Source organism: Eurosta solidaginis, chromosome 3 (assembly GCF_040869045.1).
Source record: "Eurosta solidaginis isolate ZX-2024a chromosome 3, ASM4086904v1, whole genome shotgun sequence".
In the NCBI taxonomy this organism is placed as follows: Eukaryota; Metazoa; Arthropoda; class Insecta; order Diptera; family Tephritidae; genus Eurosta; species Eurosta solidaginis.
Genome location: NC_090321.1, coordinates 195,308,531 through 195,317,865, shown reverse-complemented (window position 1 = coordinate 195,317,865; position 9,335 = coordinate 195,308,531). Strand labels below are relative to the sequence as shown.

The 9,335-nt window shown below is 35.7% G+C and overlaps 1 protein-coding gene across 4 annotated transcripts in view; it reads left to right on the top strand.

Moving 5' to 3' along the window:
* The first annotated feature begins 6,880 nt into the window (after positions 1-6,880).
* Orai (calcium release-activated calcium channel protein orai) overlaps positions 6,881-9,335 on the top strand; it is a 274,407-nt gene continuing 271,952 nt past the window's right edge. For 3 of the 4 annotated variants that reach the window (XM_067774454.1, XM_067774456.1, XM_067774451.1), the window contains exon 1: positions 6,881-7,286. The gene's annotated coding sequence lies outside the window, so the exon portion shown is untranslated. The remainder of the gene's footprint in view (positions 7,287-9,335) is intronic. The other variant, XM_067774453.1, reaches the window with a different exon arrangement.

Here is a 9,335-nt window from a genome sequence, read left to right as displayed (position 1 = left end):
AGGGAGTGGGCCATAGTTCTATAGGTGGACGCCATTTATGGATATCGCCATAAAAGTGGATCAGGGTTGACTCTAGAATTTGTTTGTACAATATGGGTATCAAAAAAAAAGGTGCTAATGAGTATTTTAAAAGGGAGTGATCCTTAGTTCCATAGGTGGACCAGGACCAGGGGTGACTCCAGACTTTGTTTGTACGATATCGGTATCAAATGAAAGGTGTTAATGAGTATTTTAAAATGGAGTGATCCTTAGTTCCATAGGTGGACGCAGTTTCGAGATATCGCCATAAAGGTGGACCAGGAGTGACCCTAGAACTTGTTTGTACGATATGGGTATCAAATTAAAGGTATTAATGAGGATTTTAAAAGGGAGTGGTGTTAGTTGTTTCGAGATATCGCCATGAAGGTGGACCAGGGGTGATTCTAGAATGCGTTTGTACAATATTGGTATCAAATTAAAGGTATTAATGAGAGTTTTAAAAGGGAGTGGTGGCAGTTGTATATGTGAAGGCGTTTTCCAGATATCGACCAAAATGTGGACCAGGGTGTCCCAGAACATCATCTGTTGGATACCGCTAATTTATTTATATATGTAATACCTGCCAAGATTCCAAGGGTTCTTTATTTCGCCCTGCAGAAGTTTTTCATTTTCTTCTACTTAATATGGTAGCTGTCACAACCATTTTACAAAGTTTTTTCTAAAGTTATATTTCGCGTCAATAAACCAATCCAATTACCATGTTTCATCCCTTTTTTCGTATTTGGTATAGAATTATGGCATTTTTTTCATTTTTCGTAATTCTCAATATCGAAAAAGTGGGCGTGGTCATAGTCGGATTTCGTTCATTTTTTATACCAAGATAAAGTGCATTCAGATAATTATGTGAACTAAGTTCAGTAAAGATATGTCGATTTTTGCTCTAGTTATCGTGTTAACGGCCATGCGGAAGGACAGACGGACGACTGTGTATAAAAACTGGGCGTGGCTTCAACCGATTTTGCCCATTTTCACAGAAAACGGTTAGCGTCATATAGTTTATGACCCTATCAAATTTCAAAAGGATTGGTAAATTTTTGTTCGACTTATGGCATTAAAAGTATCCTAGACAAATTAAATGAAAAAGGGCGGAGACACGCCCATTTTGAAATTTTCTTTTATTTTTGTATTTTGTTGCACCATATCATTACTGGAGTTGAATATTGACATAATTTACTTATATACTGTAAAGATATTAAATTTTTTGGGCGTGGTCCTTCTTCGATTTTGCTAGTTTTTATTAAGCGTACATATAGTAATAGGAGTAACGTTCCTGCCAAATTTCATCATGATATCTTCTACGACTGCCAAATTACACCTTGCAAAATTTTAAATTACCTTCTTTTAAAAGTGGGCGGTGCAACGCCCATTGTCCAAAATTTTACTAGTTTTCTATTCTGCGTCATAAGTTCAACTCACCTACCAAATTTCATCGCTTTATCTGTCTTTGGTAATGAATTATTGCACTTTTTCGGTTTTTCGAAATTTTCGATATCGAAAAAGTGGGCGTGGTTATAGTCCGATATCGTTCATTTTAAATAGCGATCTGAGATAAGTTCTCACGAACTAACATACCAAATTTCATCAAGATACCTTAAAATTTACTCAAGTTATAGTGTTAACGGACGGACGGACGGACATGGCTCAATCAAATTTTTTTCGATCCTGATGATTTTGATATATGGAATTCTATATCTATCTCGATTTCTTTATACCTGTACAACCAACCGTTATCCAATAAAACTTAATATACTCTGTGAGCTCTGCTCAACTGAGTATAAAGAAAGAGAATATTGAATTTAATAAATAATTTCATTTATTTAAATACTGCCATGCTTAATTTGAAGCTATTTAGGAACATATCGTTGCTTAGGACACCCTTAAAAGTGAACGTTTTATTTGATCTCTTATCGATTTTCCTATATTGGTAAGTTGGTTTGTTTCGCCTGTCTCAATTTCTAGAATATGATCTTCGGAGTGAAGATTTGACGGTTCATAATGCATCTTAAATTTAATGCAAATGTTATGTAATGCAGCAGAAACATTTGCAAATCTTGCCATTTTCGCAGGACGATATCTTCCTCTTTTGTCATATCCTAAAATCATCCAGCGCCCTTTGAGAATGCCAATTGTTCTCTCAATAATACACCTTCCTTTAGAGTGAATGTCATTAAAATACTGTTGACCTGAACCGTCTGATGTGGTTCTGTATGGGGTTATTAACCACGGCTCAAGTGGGTAGCCAGAATCTCCTATGTAAATGTATAAATTAATTATTGGTACAAAAAAGTTCGCTGCACCCAATAACTTTACCTAAAAGCCAGGAATTTCGATGCCTGTTCTGTTGAAATTCATCCTCCAAATCCCTTCTCTGATCGGATTGTTTCCAAACGAAGGAATCGTGAGCCGCAACATCGTATTGACAGTTGATTGCCAATATTTTGTAGGTGTGATCACATATCTGAGAATATTTATAATTGTTTTAAAAATGTTTAATAAAAATTTTTAATAGAAACCTACAATCATAGCGTTGATGCTGTGGTACCCTATACGGTTGAAGTACATGTGTTCGTTAGCTATAGGTTTTTGTAAACAAATATGTGTACCGTCCACACATCCAATCACTAAAAAATTAATAACTATATTCTGTAATTTCACAACAATTATTCTTAAATTTACCTCCAGGTATTTTATATTTTTCCACGAACCATTCTTTACAGCTTTGGGAGTCATCTGGTTCAAATCATATAAATTCCGCACACAGCTTCCTCTCCATCTCGGCAACGACATGTGATGTCAACTTCGAGACAGTGCTCTGGCACATTCCTACTAAATAGTCACTACCGACATTGTGCTGGTAGCCGCCGCTAGCACGAAGTGAAAGCGTTACTGTCAATTGCAAAATTGGAGGAACCGCTTTGGCATCGGCTTGCTTCAAATTTAATTTCTCCAGACGGTAACTAAAAGCTTCTTTAGTTAAGCAAAATCTCTTCAAGAATCTAAAAAAAATTTTTTGTTACAAAGAAATAATACATCAATGACATGTTTACGCTTTGTTCGATAAGTCCAACGGATTACTGCGTTCTCTTAGCCGCCTCCGGACAATTTTTTCATCGCCTTCGCTATCACTTGAGCTCAAACAAAACAATAAAATTGGATCCATCGTAATTATTTACTTTATTTTTCATAAAATTTTTGCAACCAATTTCACAGTTAAAAATCTATTGTGAGCTAAAAATACAATCCAATCTAATGTGGATCGTAAAAATTTTTGTGAATTGAAAATAAATTACGTTCCGCTCGCTATCGTATTGTTACGAATATTAGAAAACTAAGGGGTGCTGCTATCTCTAAGCCGATGCTAAGCAGTGATATGAATTCACATCAATAATTCAATCATTATGTATCTACATAAACGAAGAATAATTGCGTCTACACATATGTACCATGTACGTATACAAGGCAGCGAAGAGATAACTCACACACAGATGTATATAGTTAGTCAACAGTCAAAGTATTACTCACATATATACATGCATATGCCTATGTGTGATTCTATAAACTACAAATAGGTATACATATATCTAGCTCAATTACTAGGGTAAACAAGTAGAACATTCTACAAGGAGAAACATCTGGAATATCCCAACGATGCAGAAAAGAGTATAAAAGCGGCAAAAGCGCAGTAGTCTGACTTGAGTTTGATTTAAACACGATAACAGTTGTGAAGTATAAGTGTTGTTCAAAGTAGTCTAATAAAGGCAATTTTTCCGTTATTCAATATTGGAGTTATTTATTCAACAGTTTAGTGATTCGAACTTAGCAGAAGGACAAATAAGAGGATTTGCAGGCAAATTCGTTACAGTATGTTACAATCGCATTTTGTTTATACGTCTGACGTATCACGTAATTTTTTTTCGTATGGTTACCGATCCGTGATCGGATGTTACGATTCGAGCCTTGAACAGTACTTTATTGACTGTTTAGTAGGCTTTAGCAAATGACCTAGCGTCACACCAACATGAAAACTAGCTCCACTTTCCGCTGTTATCCTACATTAACTTATCTTAATAGGGTCTCTCAACTATGCTTATGCATATTTTTGATCTCCCCTTAAAAGCTTAAATACAAAAGCACTTTTGCAGCTATGAACATGTTTGCCACTTTGTACCAAAAATGGCTATCTTCAAACCCGCTTGGCCCTCTGGCGCATTTTTTAAATATTGGTACTTTTTGAGCAGGTAGCCGCAATTTTTATACTTTCCTTTATTTTTGTTTGCAGTAAAAATTCATCATACTGCCCACAACATTTGGTTGGTTGAGTTATCTCTTAATAGAATTCCACTAAATAGAATTTCACTTATCCAGATATTAACTTGCATTTACTTTACTGCATTTATAACCACTTATGCTAACCCTATGTTGCACAGATTCAAAATTTGCTCAAAATTAAAATAGGGAAAAACAAAGACAACCTAGCTGGCAGATAACTTAGAAAACAAAGCATTATAAAATAGTGAAAAAATAGTATCAGATCTAAGAGCAAAAACCGTTTCGCTAATTGTTGATGAAACAACAGACTTATCAGGAAAAAAGATCTTGTTTCGGTGGTTAGATATTTCCATCTCTTTTAATACACATTTCGTAATAGATTCTTGTTATTAGTTGAGCTTAGTAAAATAAATAAAGAATTTTGAGCAGATATACTTGTGCCTCTAGAGCGTGGTTTTCATTAGATCAAAAAAGCTCAGTAAATATCAGTTTAAATTTTAAAATTGATATAAATAAATATTTACTTCCTACATTTAATTTATTTTCTACATTAAATATAACATAAATTTGCAAATTAATCGCATGTTATTATTTTAAAACTACGTCCACCGGCACGGCATCTTTCGGTAATTACTGAATCAGAACATCAGTTATCAGTGGCTTATGATAAAAACGGATACCTACATCCCAAATTTCAGGCAAATCGAACCACAAATAGAATTTGGCCGGTCCCTGTCCCACTTCCCGGAAAAAAGTATCGTAAATACTAACCTAGGCAATGGGCTACCTATATACCAAATTTGTTCGAGTAGATCGGTTCCTGGTCTACTTCCTGGAAAGAATGCTGTCGGGTCAACCATCGTAGGACTTCGAATTCAAATCGCACTCGGGAGAAAAGGCTTTGAAGAGATTTACAAGGTATAATCGAAACAACTATCGCCTACATAAACACGCCTAAATACGTATGCCTGTAAAGCTGATATGAAATGAATATACATATATACATCCATACATACCTGAAAATGCACTCTCGAAGTTACATGGTGCTAGTAAATGATGGCTTTTTCGCAATTTAACAGGCATATATGTGGCGCATAATGTAAAGTCCCACTCAGAGCAAGTACTGCACTTTCAACTAGCTAATTTTGTTTACATCTTAAAATTTCTTAATAAATAAAAACCAGCCGGACCCGTGCGCATCTTGCGCAACAAATATAAAAGTATCAAATCAAATCAAATATCGACAGAAATCAGCTGTTCTATCAATCAGACATCTATAAACATACATGCGCTTGCGCTGCCATCTGGCGAATGTTAGCAACTCCCGGTAATACAGTGTTAGTTCTAATCAAATATTCACAGTAGTGCCATAGTACAAATAGATTTCTTTGTGTGTGGTCACAATCGTTTATTTTTTACAAATTAATTTTAATAAAATATAGCTAACAAAAGCAAGACGACTAATAATGCCCAAAGCTCGCTAATAGCATTAAAGCTCGCTTTACAACCAAAACTTTATTTATAGATTTGGATTCCAAATAAGAGCGAAAAAGGGACCTGTAAATAAAAACAGCAATTAGAAATAATATATAAGATAATTTCTTCAGAACGCACCTAAAGAAGGGAAACTCAAGAAAATGAAACTATATTATAGTTTGCGATTCAAGTAATTTCAAGTAATTGCAAACAGAAAACACATTAAATAATTAACCCCCCCCCCCTTTTTGGCAACATAACTTTCTATTAGGATAGGTCAATATATGCGCAGGACTGACAAGATGTAGCTATATGATTATGGTAAAATAAACTTAATTTTTATATTTTGAATAAATGGAGCTTTTTAACACAAGCACATATAAGCTGTGTTTATCTTACGCGAATATACATACATACATATGTACTTAAACTTTATATGGACTGCTAAGTGCATACTTTTATATACACTTACAAAAATGAGTACTAAAAAGTGTGTGTCTCCACTTTCAATTTTAGTATGAGTTTTATACTGTAACCGAAAAGGTTTGTGTCTCCACTAGTTCTCCATACACCACTACCCCGTGTAATTGTCGATGAGCGTTATTTTTTAGTCGCAAATTTATTTGAACATACATGTTAAAAACACGGCTATTGTTAAACACATTTTTTGTATACCAATATAGAATAAAAAGGTTGAACCTTTTCTGGAATGTTTGTCCTTTTTCAATGAATTTTTGTCCCAAATAAAGAAATGTGGCAACCGTGGATATGTAAGTTTTTTTTAACACATTTATGTACATGCGTAGCTGTAAAAGCTCACTCACTCACATACGAATGCACATTTGACATTTTCATTGGCATTAGTAAAAAAGCGCGCTCTTAACATTAACAGACTTCTCAATGTATTATAGAATATAGGAAGAATTTAACAGACCAAAGTAGCAAACAAAACAAACCGGCTATGATGGGCAGAAAATAACAGCACAAACAATAGCAGCAACAATAGCAAAGATAGCAGCAGAGGCGGAAGTAACAGTGGCAACGAATGCATAGCAAGTGGCTGAATGACCAGGCGGCAATTGGTAAACGTTCACGATAAACAGTCAGCAGCGATGCTTTGATTGAGGCAATCGCGTAAAATTTTACGAAGCTATTGCATGAATGCGAGTAACAACAATAAAGTGGAAAAACGAGAATTGAACGAAAAAAACAAAATATTTAAGGAAAGATAAAAAGAATGTGCCGACTGTTAAGAATTTACATACTTAAAAATTTTAATAGTGTTCTTAGAGGGTTGTTGTTGTGTTAGAGTACAACATAATCTTTTAAATTAAATAATAAATAAAAAACGACAAAAAATTTAAACAAAGTTTTCCAGGGCAAAGTGCAAGTAAAATATATAAATTACTATAAAAATTGTTCAGTGTTATTAAACTAATAAAGTAACAAAAAAAAATAATTACAAAATCAGTGAAAAAGAGCGCTAAAAATAGAAAATAAAAGTATTGAAACAAAATGTGCTTATTTGTTAAGTGTTTTTACAAAAATTTTATGAGCGTCCAACTCATGGCGGAACGATACAAGGTCACAGCATGGTGACATACCTACAAACATAAATAAAAGTTCCATGTACTTTAGTTTGTAAATTCGATGGACAAATGTCAAAATCGTACTGCGCCGGAAGTTGATGTCTCAAATCAAATAAAAAAAGTTTATAATCAGCTGTCCCGTGCTGCCACCTTGTATAGTTCCGCCATGGTCCAACTGCAACTTTATAAAGGGCGGTTTCATAAACTAAACGGGTTGAGTGAAGTAAAATTAAACAGCTCCTATCACCCCTTACCTCCCCCTATAGTGACTTCTTTAGTGCATGATTTTACTTAATTTGCATTTACTAAATAAACATTACAAATAACATTAAAGCATATAAGTAACACTGTGCAACAAAAAGTTTATTTGCTATCAATTACAATGTACAACAGTTTATTTGCAACAGAGTAATGATGATATTTTTTTAAAATTCCTCAGAATATTTTTTCCAAACAAACTTATAGTCCTGGGCGTATTTCATTATTATCTTTAACTAGCGATTAACCGTTTTACCGATTTTGGTCGTTGCGCTGTCCTGCTTTCGCTTTAACTCACGTCATTGAGAGCACCTAGATCAAGTCTACCTCTACCTGTCCCTGCCAAATACTGTTTCCGATAGGTATAATTTCTGAGCCGGAGCGTCTTATGACAAGACCTAGCCAGCTAAGCCTTTGGGCTTTTATTCGTTGCGTTCTGTTCATTTCTGCGTAAATCTCATAAAGCTCACCATTAAAGCTCTTTAGACATGCAGCGTTGTCATTAAGGACAGGACCATAAATATTTTATGAAACATTTCTCTCGAATACTTCAGAAGCCATCCCATCCTTTCTCTGCACCGTCCTTGATTCTGATACATACATCAGGACAAGTATGATGAGAGTCTAAAATAGCGTGGATTTTGCTCGTCGTGTGGAGCTTTTGAGCGGTTAAGTAGGTGAGTAAGAGAGGACTTCTCAGCTGCCTACCCAGTCCAAAATACCACTTGTTGGCAATAACCTGGCTTATTGTGCATTGAACAGAGCACAATTAAATAGCACTCTGGAGCGATCCGTTGATTCGACCATCTTTTGCATTGCAGCCGGTGCATAATCTTTACCATTGGTTTGCATTCGTGTTTGAAATACTTGGCGGGAAGCTCGCCGTTCTGGATATTGCCATTCTCCCTACGTCTTAGTCTGGCACCGGCACCTATTTTCTGCAACAGCGGTCGGGATTCATTTTCGTCTTATCCCTGGCTATCTAGCAAAACACATTCTCTACGTACCTTACTCTTTTGGCATCATCTGAAGCTCCTCGACATACATATTTCAAAGTTTATCTTCGAACTCACACCGTTCGGCGTCATAATTTTCCCTTCTAAGAAGGCTTCTTGCTTCCTTCTTCGCGTCACGATAACGCTTCTATATACCACGCGTTGTTGCGCCCATACGGAGCGTGGCCATATAGGCACCGTAATCGAGGCAGTGCGACAGCGCTGAAAGTGCTCGCACTGCTAGACTACATTGTGAAGATTAATACGAACCTAATGGAGTAATTAAGAGCCGCCTATTTTGTAAGCATATTTTCGACAGCAAACTTTCTTCGCTATACAGAAGCGTGTACGTCTCTTGGCTGCCAGAAGGTAGTGGTCCGATTTAATATTTGGTCCTCTTAGCGTGCACTTCGCCACGTATAAACCCTTACCAAGGAAAAAATAAACATCGGATGAGATATGTTCTTTCTCATGACGACCGCCTGCTGGGGGCTGCTATGTAGTGATCCGTTATTCGAGGTTTATTATCTATTTTTTCATTGGTAAAGGTTTTTTACGTGGCAGATCCATATCCAGCGCACAAACCTTCTACCGGATTTGGATTTTGGTCGCCTCTTGGTTGGTATTTTATATGTATTTCAACGAGCTGCATCTGATTCTGGGTTTCGTTTAGCTCGAAAACATCCAAACTATCAACTAAAACTCAATG